Raw genomic sequence first — 14,289 nt, forward strand, 5'->3', positions numbered from 1 at the left:
CATCAAGTGTAACTACCTCTGACTCCCAACAAGAAGGTGAAAAACTGAGTATGTGTCTTTGCTGAAACAATTTAAAATATTGGTAACAGTCTTATTACTTTTTGTCATGTATATTTGGATGTCATATTATTCTCTACATTTTTAACCATATATTTGTGTGTGTGTATATATACATATAAAATTTTTTTTTTTATTTCTGCTGTCTCCACAGAGTAGTCGGTCTCAGAAAAAGTCACAGACCTGACTGTATCCAAGAATGTGGTGAATACAACAACAGGATTCATTAATATCAACACTCACTCCTCAAATTTATTATCTTTTTAATGAAAGATTTAAAAATATGATTAATGGATTTTCCCCCAGAAATATAATCAAGCACGTGTACTTTGAAAAATATTTAAAAATTGTTATCAAATATATAAAGATTATAACAAATTCATTCATACAAAGTTAAATATTTACAGATCAAAATTCAAACATTTACAAAAGCTTGCTAAAGGAAATAATATTTATTTTAGCTTCCAAGAAAAATAACAGACAGTTGAAGAAGCGACCAAGGAACAGAGAGTCGTTCGTGAGGATGACGCGGTATGGGAAGAACTGCACGGCGGGGGCTGTCTACACCTACCACGAGAAGAGGAAGGGCACAGCGGCCTCAGGCTATGGGACCCAGAACATTCGACTGAGCCGAGAGGCTGTGAAGGACTTCGACTGCTGTTGCCTCTCCCTGCAGCCCTGCCACGATCCTGTTTTCACCCCAGATGGCTACAGGTATGAGCGTGAGGCCCTCCTGGAGTACATTCCGCATCAGCAGAAGGAGATCATCCGGCAGATGAAGGCCTGTGAGAAGCAGCGGGGCACCCAGCGGGCGCAGTAGAAGGAGCTCCAGCGGGCGGCCTCTCAGGATCACGTGCGGGGCTTCCTGGAGGAGTCGGCCAACGTGAGGCGGCCCTGAACCCTTTCACAGCCAAGACCCTCTCGGCCACCAGCTCAGATGATGCCGAAGCTGGGCCCAGCGTGGGTCCCCAAGTAAGGACAAGGACAAAGTGCTGCCCAGCGTCTGGATCCCGTCGCTGACGCCCGAAGCCAAGGCCACCAAGCTGGAGAAGCCGTGCCGCACGGTCACCTGCCCCATGTGGGGGAAGCCCCTGCACATGTCGGACCTGACGCCCGTGCACTTCGCGCCGCTCGACAGCTCGGGGGACCGCATGGGGCTCATCACGAGCAGCGAGCGCTACGTGTGCGCTGTGACCCGCGACAACCTGAGCAACACCACCCCCTGCACTGTGCTGCAGCCCTCTGGGGCTGTGGTCACCCTTGAATGCGTGGAAAAGCTGATTCGAAAGGATATGGTGGACCCTGTGAGTGGAGACAAACTCACAGACCGCGGCATCATCGTGCTGCAGCGGGGCGGTACCGACTTCGCGGGCTCCGGAGTGAAGCTGCAGAGAAATCGCGACCGGTGAGTGCGCGCGGGAGACCAAATAAACCAGCTTGGGTGCGCAAAAAAAAAAAACAAAAACAAATAAAGTATCAGAAAACTATTCAAAATATAACTCACAAATGACAAATTCTACAGCTCATGATAGAAATGAATTTTAAAGCAAGCACATGATATTTCTCAAACAGGAAAGGGGTAAAATTTCCTTTAAGCATTATTGAAATGCAGCACATTTTTCACCTTCGCCATTTAACTCCGGAGTTCTCCCATTCTTTATAAAATCTCTAGAACAGCAGCATTCAAAGCACCCAATTTGTTGCATACAATAAGAGCTTACTAAACTCAAGAGAAATTAAAGGGTATTTTCAATAAACAATTGGATTAATATAATTAACTTTTATTCCGATTTATATAATTTAATTAATGTTAGCTTTGAAAAGCAGAGACATTTTCGCAGCGTGAATTATTTTAGTAGAAGTGTCAATATTAAATGGTAAATGATTTGGAAATTATACTGACCAAATCACTTCAGGCTGCTAAATATTCTACTCAGAATGTGCACGTGTTTCATTTTAAACATTCATACTTGCTCCCATTAACAGTCTGCTATTCAAAAAAAAAAAAAGCATTTTTCATTAGAATTAGTCCTCTTGGTAAATTCCTCCTGTACTTCAGGTACTTGGGCAATGCAATTTTTATTTCGCCTAATCTTTTCTTTATTGTAATTATTGTGTGCAATAGATGAGGTTAGTCTCCTTTATTTCCTTTTACTGTAAGTTCCAGTGAATCCAGACATAAGTTCTGCAAATGAATATAGGAGATACTTTTCTCTATGTTATTTAATGTACTGATTTGTAATGCAAATATGAGAAATGTTACACATTTGTAATTGACTGTAAATAAAATTGATATTAAACAATAAAATAAAATTGCATTAAGAGAATAGATACCTACATAATCTATGAGCTTATCCTACTTTAGATTTTACTGATAAATTTTCATATTTGCCACTTGTAGGAATGCTTTTTTAGTCTTAATTTTGTGCTTTTAAGAACCGATTTGATGTCTGAGTAGGCTCAAAATGCTTTTACATTTTACTACCTATTCCCTTGTTTATCCATCAGTCATTTAACTCTTTATCCTACAGTAAAAATTCTTTCTCATAAATAGTTTATTCTTATTTGTAGAGAAAGATAATATACATCTCTATCTAATACTTAGTTTCCTAGTTGTAGAAATCAAAATCGTTATTTAATACACACACACACACACACACACACACATGTGGCCTATAGGGGACTATTTCATTAAATATTTGAACCAAATTCACTTTCACAATTGATCATACTATTTAGCTTTATTCTACAGATAGAGACAATCTTAAAACTAAGATTGCCTGGCATTTTAATCTTGCTTACCTACTCTGAGCCAGATGTTTTATGTATATTATTTATTTATTCCTTATGTAGTAAGTACAGTGTTATTATATACATTTATTAAGCTGAGTAAACAGCCTCAGCTCTGTAAATTATCTTACTTTAATGTCACTAAAATTGGCAAAAGTAGAATTTAATTATATTTCTGCCTGACATTATAGATCATGTTATACACATTTTTCTATTAAACATACATGCTAATACTGTAAAATATACGTGGTGTCTGTGACAATGCACCTCGTATGCCTCCAATTATATAGGAGTGTAATTGATTAAGGACCCCAATTGCTGCACTCTGAAACCCATTGAAACATTGGTACTCTAACCAGGGTGGGGCGCAGGAGTTCAGCTCCCTTCCCGTCCATTGCCAAGATCGCCAGAGATGTAACCCGAGAGGAGCAGAGCTGCACAGGTGTCCCAAAGATTCTTCCAGTTTCCCGATCTGATGTGCCCAGGTCCTTGGCCTCTCTTGTCCAAGATACGGGGAACGAGGCCCTGGAGGCTCAGTGAGCTTACCATTGGAATAAATATCACAGACCCAAAGAGTTTAGCAGAGAGCGATTAATTAGGCAGAGAGAGAGAGAGAGAGAGAGAGAGAGAGAGAGAGAGAGCGCTCCCATGCTGCCGTGGCGGGGGTGGGGGGTGGGGGGGTGGGGGGGGCGGGAATCCGGAGGGAATATCCGTATAAGTAAGGAGCAGTGTAACCTTGGAGTTATTCCCACCCCATTCATGTTTTTGTCCAATGAGAGGAGTTCTTTCGAACGTCCTCTGGAGTGATTGATCTTTGACTCTGATACCGGATTGGCTGCTACATCGGGCAACGGAGGCCCTTCCTCCCAGAGATTTTCGCGGGCTTTTTGAACAAAGCAGCACGCCTGGAATTTCTACCTTAGCCCAGCACTAGAAAGTCAGATAAAAACTTTAAGTTCCCAGATGGGGACGTGGATAGAGGTAAGGCGCTGGGAAATTCCTGCCTTTGAAACGACACCCCTTGTGGACTAGGTTTTCCTTAACACAGTTCCTCAGTACCAAGGTCAGATTTTCCAGTCTAAGAATAAATACAACAGGAATACCAAGGCAAACCCATGCGTAGGAAACATGGGATCGTTTTCATGGATACCTTTACTGGGACAGACACTCCCTAGTACCATTGCTGTGTCTTTCTTAGACTGCATAGCAGTCTAGGACACATCCAGCCTATATTCTCTCCCTCTCTCTTCTTCAGAGCCAGAGTTGCTTTCCAGTCTTACTGATAGCTTGTGTACGCGAATTTTTCCAAATTAAATGCTTGCACATTAAAAAAAAGTGAACAGTCATTTTAAATTAATTTTGTAAGCATCCAGTGGTCAGAGGTATGTTGGAGTAATCTCTCCAAAGTAAAATACAAGTGCTATATTATTATTCCTCAACACAAAAAGAAACACGAGGCCTAATCGTCCCTTCTGGAATCTGAATGCAACATTTTCTATAAGTTTATTCTTCTGTCCCATATGCCTGGTGATATGAAAGCTGTAAGTTTTGAGTAGGGCTTAAAGCAAGAAAAAAACGTGTAGCAGGTGTAGTCACCCAGGGATCCATTGCTTTGACCATGTGATCTAGCATAGTTTATTGTACTGGAAGTGCCAGCAGGAGAAAATGATGTAGTGTGAAGCTTACAATAAGCTTCAGTGGGTGAACCACAATGTGTATCCCTGGGTTTCTTGAGAAATGCTATGTCATTAGCAGCAAAGTATAATATACTTTTACACATCTTGGTGTACTATGGACTTTGGTAGTCTTTGAACATTTAATCATGAAAGACCAAACGAGCATGCATCTGAGGATGACCATAATGTGATGGGTTATGTAAGATTCATTAAGTCTTAAAGTGTGATAGACATAACAAAAGTCTATCAGGACAAAATTAGTATATCCTGAACCTAGTCCAAACAGGACAAGACAGCCAATTAAGCTCACAACCCCATGTCACTCACAACAATTACAATAGTATTCCACTTCCATCTTACAGTCATGGCTGTATGAAGATGCAACTTTTTTACATCCAACTGAATGAGTAGGAAAATCAAAGACTTGGTTTAAAGATGGGTCACTGCAGAAAATATGTGCAGTACAAAATGAACAGTGGCTGGATGACAGCTACATTTGAGAGTGGGCCTGAAGGATGTGGAAAGGGAGGATCTTCCCGGAGGACAGATATGTGAGGGTACATTTGGTATATTAATTTAACCTCAATAAAGCAGTTAAAAAGAAAGATTAAGCATTAAAACTTTAATTTTTCTAATAAGGGCAATATCCTATTTCATAATGCTGATTACAATGGTTATAAATGAATTAAGCAAGGTCACTAGAAAATTTGAAAATACAACTTAATTTTTAAAACATTGCAGATTAAGGTGAATTGTGTTTGCAAGAAATATAACAACAGGTTTAAAATGTTATTAAATATTTCTCATAAAAACTATGAAAACTGTGATTTAAAACGTGTAAAATTCTCAAGTAGATAATTAAAGAAAATGACACAGTAATGATGTTTGAATATGGAGGACCAATTCACTGACTAATAAAAATATAAGAAATAACTGAAAAGTGAATAGAAAAGTTTTGGCAAATAATTCATTTACAAACTTTCATTCCTGGCTAGCATGCAGTGAGATAGACACATACTATTTATCAGATAGTACTTCCTTATTAATATTGTTAGGAATTTATGAAGAACTCTAGCATATCCAAACCCTTTAACTCATCTATTTGTTTCATAAAATCACTTAGATATTAATCAAAATATTTATCCAGAGTTGTATATACAGGGATAAAAATCTATAATACTATGTGTAGTAATATTAACAATGTTAGTAATACCCATCAGGACAGAGGTAGTACTATTTAAAAAGATGTAGATTTTGTTCTATTTACAAAGAAATTGTTAAGTCTATACTTCATACTGAACTGCAGGAACCATGAGGCCTTCATCCCTGCTAATCCACTATAGTACTCTAGTACCTAACACAGTGCCTGAAACATTGCAAGCAATCCATGAATAATTATGGGGTAAATTTATACATGGTAAGTGACTGGTTGAATGAACATGACATACTATAAATTAAAAGAAATGATAGAAAACTGTATAAACTGTGACTATGTTTAACCACATACAAATATAAATAATAGTAGTAACTAAAAGTAATTTCTTCCAAGTTAACAATATTTATATTTTAATATAGAGATTTTCTTTGATAGTTTCTTTGTACTAGTCAGAGTTTCTCTTTTCCAACCAAACTATGTTATCTTAAGTAGGAAAATGAATTATTTGAAAGGAATAAGTAATACACTGAATTAAAGAGAAGGCTCAAGAAACAGTGTTTGTCAGAAAATAAGGAACAAAGAAACAGCCTGCTTAGAACATCAACACGGCTTCCTTTTGCCAACGACAGAAACTGACATGTGCCCACAAAAAATTTAATTCCTCCAAGATCTCAAATACAATTGTTCCCAACACCAAGACATATTATGGCATGGTTTGAAATCCACTGAACTGATATTCTTTCTGTATTAGTAAGCAAGGGTTGCCAAAAACAAACAGACAGACAAACACACACACACAAAAACCACAGACCTGGGATGTTTAAACAACAGAAATTTTACTTTTTAACATTTTCAGAGACTAAAAGCCCAAGACAAAGTTGTTTTCAGGTTTGTCTTTTCCTGAGGCCTCTCTCCTTGGCTTGCAGATGGACTTCTCTGCTTGTCCTCACATGGCCTTATCTCTGTGCAAGCACATCCCTGACATCTTTTTTCTTCTTGTTAAGTACAACAGTCATCACGGATTAGGGTCCCATCCTGATGACCTAATTTGCCCTTAATTACTTCCTTCAGGATTTTGTTTCCAAATACAGTTACAAGGGGGTTAGGCCTTCAACATATGACTCTTAAGAGGAAAACAATACAGTTCATAACAGCCTCCAACTTCTATTTTGTGAAATTCCATATATATTTAAAGCTATTATTTCTTTGCTTGGCAGCATCAAATCTATGTGAAATTGGACATCTTAAAGGGTTTCATCTAAATTTTCTTTTATACTTAGTATTCAAAATATATAATCCATAGTTCCAAACCTGAACTTTTGTTTTTTTATATGTGACTCATTCTGCTTTCTCAGCAATAACTTAATATTGTACATCATTTTAGGAGGCTCTGAAAGTTAATTTAGCTTTAATATGGTAGTTTTGCACAGTATATCATTTAATACTTAAGTCTAAGAGTAAGACAAAATATAATATCAATTGTTTGTTAGTATTGTCTTCCCCAGTATAACACTTTATATCCAGATATCTGATTCAATTTGCCTCCTCTTTTAACTCTTTCTTGAAACATTGGTGCTTTGTGGATACATTCACTATATAGGGGAAAAATAAATATCTACACTATTTCAGTAGACATTAGAAAAAACAAGTGCTATTTTGTGACTTCATTTACTATTATATGTAGAATAAAAGGATTCCAGCCTGATGAACACAGAATATCATGCTGCTATTCTCTTCATTTATCTATCTCTTTAGAGCAACTCCCTAAATCTATAATAAAAAGCCTTATTAGACAAACAGACAGATGACAGATAAGGAGTGAGACTAGGGGTGATTTTTTTTTTTAAGCAGTATTTTTGAACAGGTGAGAACTCCTAAAAGTCAGAGGTTACCACTAAACTGCAGAAAACTGTCAAGGGACAGCATACTTCCTGAGAAATTCTGCAAGAGTAGCATAGTGATTTTAATGTGCAAAGCTGCATTTTAATAGCCAATTGCAATAGTTATTAAGATATCACATTTCACGTTATCATTACAGCTGTAATGAAGACTGCTGATGACAGCTTCTCCAATGAAGGCTGTCACTATTCAGTTAGCAACTCTTTTTTTTTCCTCAGTGTCCCTTTAACAACCTGTAAGAGTAACTGAAAGAACCATTAAATTCATCTCTCAAAAAAAGTATTTGCTCTTCCTTCTACTCTATCCCATGTCCTGCCTCTACCCAATATATTAATGAAAACCAAAGCCCTTAGAAAGCGGCAAAATACAAAAGAAAATGCAAATGCACAAAATAATTTCTTCTGTTTATGTGATAACTATCATATGGATGTTGAAAATAAATTATAAATCTTAAGTAAGAAATTTATAGAAATGCCAGTGAGGCAGTGTTTTTTTTTTTCTTCCTTTATAGGCAAGAGAGACCAGAGACCATAGGATGAGAGTATTTAAAGCCACAGTGGAAACAAATGCGAGCCTTTGAAATTCCACGAAAGTAGGCTAGGTCCTATTCAGAAGCAAGAAATTCTGGTAGGGGTAGTTAGAAAAAAACAAAACAAAAATGAAAAAAAAAAGGGGGGGCAAAATGGAGAAGAATATTTTTCACTGGAGAATCTGAAAGCCACAAATGAATCAGATTTGACATATGATGTTAAAATACTTACTATGTGACCAGGTAGGAATTTATCCTACAGAAATAAAAAATTCTGTTCACTTAACAGTGGCCTAAATGATTCTTCATGATCACAGCAAACAGAATATGACACACAAGTCTTTTATCAGCTGAATGGATAAACAAACTCTACTGCACCATTACACTGTAATAATGCCCAGCAACCAAAAGAAACAAACTATATATTGATAAACTCAGTATAACAGATGAATCTCAAAAGCCTTTTGCTGAATGAAATATATAAGTCTCAAAGTATTACATTGTTTGTGATCTCCTTTATGTGATACATAGGGAAAGGAAAAGCCACAGGAACGGAGATCAGTGTGTGTCAGGGATTAGGTATGAAGGAAAAACAGCACAAATTTTTTAGGTGATGAAACAGTTCCACACTGTGATTGTAATAGTCATTAAACAAACCTGTACATGTATTAAAACTCAGAGATACACCAAAATCAGTCTTCTTTAATGCATGTAATTAAAAAAATCAGAGACAAAGATGCACTGAAATAGTCAAGGAAAATAGAAGGGAGGGAGACAGAGAAGGAGAGAAGGAAAGGAAGAAAGAAGCTATTAATTCTAACTAGAGTCTTTCATTTTATAAAAGTAGTTTAAAATAGAGACTGGAACATACATTGTAAGCATTATAAGAAATGTATTTTAAAAGTTATATTTGTTAAAAATTGCATGAGCTTTTTATGTTATTAAAATTAATTTCATTACATTATGTCATCAATTCTTTGATGGATAAATCAGTTATTTATATTTTACATTTAAGAATCACAACATTATATTCAGATTTGATATAAAATAGCAATTGAGTACTTAAGAGACAGTAAACCTCAGTGGGAAAGCCCCCTCTTCCCTTACACTATGGGATATTGATCAAAACATGTAGCTTCTTAAAGATTTATCTGCTTTATTATAAAATGTCAGTTATAATAATATGAATGAACTTGTTATAAGGTTAAAATTAGTACCATATGTAAATTAGCATGGTACTTGGCACACATAAATTCAGAATTAATGTTAAATATTATTGCTATTGTGATTACTATTATGATTATTTGCAAATATAGCTTTCAATTAACTGTAAAACGTGAATAAATATTGTAACGTTTTAAAATTGGCAATTGTTCATACTGCCAACAATGAAATACATTCAATATTCCTCTATACTTATTTATTTTATGTGTTTGAAAATTATGTGTATTTTACTATTTTTAATGTGCATAAATGCTTTCAGAGTAATTACTGTTAAAAGTACAGTGTGTTATAGACAAAATATGCTTGAGTTTCATATATTTTATTTTTATTAAAAAATATATTTTATTGTTATTGATTTGGAAATGTAAGCATTGATGTTTCTTTCTGTACCACTAGAGGCCATCATATGCTTTCTTAAACAAATAAGTACATATGCAAATAAATTCTTAATTTGAAAGGCATTTATAAATAGTCTAGAAAAATTCATATGTTATATAACAGAGTAGACACCATATGGAGTTTGGGTGGTTTGCTCTCCTTTACTGGATTACTCTACATACTAGGATAGATTGGTAGCTATAACTGAAGGCAACTTGATTTTCTAGTAGATACATTTGTTATGGCAAATACAAATAAATAAATAAAAGTAAAAATAAGATGTATTTTCAAGTTCACCAAAGATTTTGTCATGTAAGTTTTTTTTGTTGATTTCTTTGTAATATATTTAAAGGTATGATGCCAATCAAGTAAGTGAAAAACATTACAATTTCTAAAGTATATTAGACATTTGTAACATGAAGTAAGGATAACCACAAACTGATGGCATTTGTTTTTCTTAGGAACAACTGTGTGAGCTATATTTAAAGAAATATGTAATAATTTCATGCATATGCAAAAAAAAAATAGAAGGAAAAAAACCACTGAAATAATTCCAAAAGTTAGCATGTGGCTTTATCATAAAACTTCCTTCTTATTTTTAATTTTAGTGAACTTAGCTTTTTATGCTTTGCGTAGTAGTCCCCCAAGCTGTTCTTCTGTAGTGGTAGCACAAAATCAAAGAGTTTTTGCCATTGTGTCTTTGACATGTAGTGGTCTAAATATGCCAATCTAAGAGGTATTTACATAAATATATTATTGTTATGATTTACATTATTGATTTATATTATGATGTTACATATTTTTATACTTAGTAATGGAAAAATAACTTCATTAAAAGCAATACCCATTTTATCAGAATACATATGGAGCATATTTGAAGATTAGGCATGAGAAACTGTAAAATAACCCTTGTAATAATTAAGACTATACTTTGAAAATTATTTAAAATACTGTTTGCCAAAGCATGAAATATCATTTGAAATCATGCTATTATGTTTTAAAAATTAATGAGCAGTGGTATATCACAATGGCCCTGATTAAATGATACAGAAAAATTAATCTCCACCACAACAATTTTACATATCATTGTATGTAGAACCACCGATGTGAAATATCATTACAGTCCTCTTAGATAATTATAGCAGGAGTAGGAGCTTTTTAGAGCTCTAAAGATTTGCTCTTTAGTTCAGGAAATAGAAACAAACCTTTTAGTAGCAAAGGCTGAATCACATGTTCTTGGGGCACATCACTTATTCAAAAAGCCGTATCTGTGCTAATGGGGAAAGGTCTCATAGGTTATTTTACAACCCAACATAATGACAGCAATGTATGTTATTTTATTAGCTGGTAGATAAGTCTTCTAAATGCAATCATGCATGTTTATAATTGTAGTAAGAATTGTTCATTAAAATTTAACAAATATAATATCTTTTGAGTTTGTTGAATTTGATAATATATCTAGATCCTATAAATTATTTCAAATAACTTTTGTTCCAATTTTTTTAATCCAATATAAAAATATAGCCAAATTAGGCTTAAATTGTTTTACAATCAATCAAGAAAATAGAAGTTATCATTTTATTTCTCCTTTATGGATTAATCTCATATCTATAGTAGCACTAAATAATAAAATAAAATCCATGATAGCTCTTAATAATAAAGTAAAATCTGTGGCAGATGTGCGATAGCTTAAATAACTATCATCTTTTCTATATGGTTAGGCAATACTCTTTATTATACAAATCTATAGTTTATCTACCTGTAATAATATATATAGATCAATATATTTGAAATATTGTAATTAAGACTTATTTAATTTTAGAACATAACTTGAATACAGTACAATACATTTAGTACTAGGCATACTAATTATAAGGGTATACTGACAGAAAACAGCTTTTAACAGACAAAAGATTTGGAAAAGTGTTTAAAATTTATATAAAAATTATATAAGTAAAGCTATAGTTTCAGCACAAAAAGACCCTTATGTATATACTTAGAAGGATACTTAACACCACTAAGAAATAGCGCTTGACACAAAATATATGCAGGAGAACCATATTCTAAAACATTAAACCACAATCTTTGCATTTAGCTCATTTGTTTCTGATTTTTTTTGTCCTGCTGAAATTCATCTAAAAGGATAGATAGTGCTTTAAAATTGTCTGATATATTTAATCTAGGTAAAGTAAGAATTTAATGTTAACTCGCCTCATTATTTTAGTTTTAACATATATAATTATCATTTAATAAATATTTGTAACTGAAGATATACTCTATGTCCATATGTTTTTAACCTAGTTACAAAGGTATATATCTGAGCAAGATTTCTTTACAGTTCTTTCACATGATGAATAAATTTCAGAAATATGAACATTTGTTTGGGTATATCAGTGCTGGCATCACTTTTAAAATTTTAATCACTAGAATTGCTCTATTTTTTTAATTTTGAAATGTATTTGTGATAACCAAATTGAGTGAGAAAAAAAGGGAGGAAAGAAAAAAGGAAAATTAGCCTGGACACAGTGGCTCACACCTGTAATTCCAGTACTTTTGGAGGCCAAGGTTGGTGAGGCCAAGGTGGGCAGATCACTTGAGTCCGGGAGTTTAATAGCAGCCTGGCCAACATGGCAAAACCTCATCTCTAGTAAAAATACAATAATTAGCCTGGCGTGGTGGTGCATGCCTGTAATCCCAGCTAATTGGGAGGCTGAGGCATGAGAGTCTTTTGAACCTGGAAAGCAGAGGTTGCAGTAAGTCCAGATCATGCCACTGCACTCCGACCTGGGCAACAGACCTAGATTCTGTCAAGGAAGGAAGGAAAGAAGGAAGGAAGGGAGGGAGGGAGAGAGGGAAAGAAAGAGAGAGAGAAAGAAAAAGAAAGAGAGATAGAGAAAGAAAGTAGGGAGGGAGGGAGGGAAGGAAGGAAAGAAAAGAAAGAAAGAAAGAAGTCAGATAAAAATTAGTTTATCTGCATTCTCCATTTAGGCATTTTTTTTTCATTTTGCTGTATTTTTCAACATTTTAATTATTGAATGATTACTAAACAGGGTAAAACATAATTCAAGGAAGTTGCGTGTAATAATATGATGTATTTATGATTATGTAATTTTGCAGTTAATTTTAATTTGAGTTGCAAAAGTATTTATTCTATTGTTACATTGCTAAATACTATAAAACAATCTGATCTTGGTTAATAAAATCTAAGCTTTATTCTTTACTTTCATTAAAATATTCATCAAGTATTATGTAGTATGGTATAAAATAAGTGCTATCTCTCTTATTTAAGATCTTTGATTCAGAGTTGACATTTCCTAAATTAGATCTTTTATAAATCTATATATGCAGATTTTAAAAAATACCCTCTATAAGGGCACAGTCCTAACTTTATATTTTACTTATGAAGACTCTGTGAATACATATAATCTTTGAGGATTTAAAAATAATAAACACTGTGAATGTTGTAATATTAAGGAGAATTTTAATCTTGGAAAATGGGATGTCATTCTACATGCCAGCATTATCTCTTCCTTATACTGTGGGCTTTAGTTTTCCTGCTAAAAAAACCTAAATCATCTTAATGGGCATTCATTCTCCTTGGGAAACTAATAGCTAAGACTCAACAACCTAATCAAACTAGACCAAACAAAATAATGACAAACAATACAGCTGGGGTTAAAGAACCAAGAGAAAAGAAATATATTTATATTTAATTAAGTATTTAAATGAAAAATATATATTGATCAAAATAAAATGAGACAGAGTTTCACACTTGTTGCCCAGGCTGGAGTGCAATGGTGCAATCTTGGCTCACCACCACCTCTGTCTCCTGAGTTCAAGCGATTCTCCTGCCTCAGCCTCCTGAGTAGCTGGGATTACAGGCATGCGTCACATACCCAGCTAGTTTTTGTATTTTTAGTAGAGACAGAGTTTCTCCATTTTGGTCAGGCTGGTCTCGAACTCCTAACTTCAGGTGATCCGTCTGCCTCTGCCTCCCAAAGTGCTGGGATTACAGGTGTGAGCCTCGGAGCCCATCTTAAATTTTTAAAAATCAGAAAAGAGAGGATGAATCTTGTTTATATAAATTACCAAGTTGCTAAATATAGAAGCTAACTCAGTCAAGTCAGCAAATAAGTATTCATTGCACCCAACATTTGAGTCACTGATACTTTCATTGAGATTGGTTCATAAAATCATTTTATCCTTTGTTATTATATACAATAGGAATAGTGTCCCTTCACATGTCCCTTTATTATCAAGTAAGTAGGTTTAGATATTTTTCTCTGCCAACTTTGTGTGTTCAGAGAAGTATTTTAACTACTGACCTATGTGATCAAGGTACTATGGAACTCTCATGTTTTATTCTGTTATCTCATTGCTATGAATAATTACCACAGACTCAGTAATTTATAAATAAAAAAGCCCTCAGGAAACAAAATTATAGTTGAAGGCACCTCTTCACAGGGAGCCAGGAGAAAGAATGAGTACAAGCAGGGAAATGCCAGATACTTATAAAACCATCAGACTTCATGAGACTCATTCATTACCATGAGAACAGCATGGGGCAACCACCCCATGAT

At 34.6% G+C, this 14,289-nt stretch overlaps 1 pseudogene; it reads left to right on the top strand.

Moving 5' to 3' along the window:
* Positions 1-580: 580 nt before the first annotated feature.
* Positions 581-1,466, top strand: LOC105710716 (nitric oxide synthase-interacting protein-like; annotated as a pseudogene).
* Positions 1,467-14,289: the final 12,823 nt, after the last annotated feature.

This window comes from Aotus nancymaae, unplaced genomic scaffold, assembly GCF_030222135.1.
Source record: "Aotus nancymaae isolate 86718 unplaced genomic scaffold, 86718_ANA_hifiasm-v0.15.2.pri h1tg000033l, whole genome shotgun sequence".
Taxonomy (NCBI): Eukaryota; Metazoa; Chordata; class Mammalia; order Primates; family Aotidae; genus Aotus; species Aotus nancymaae.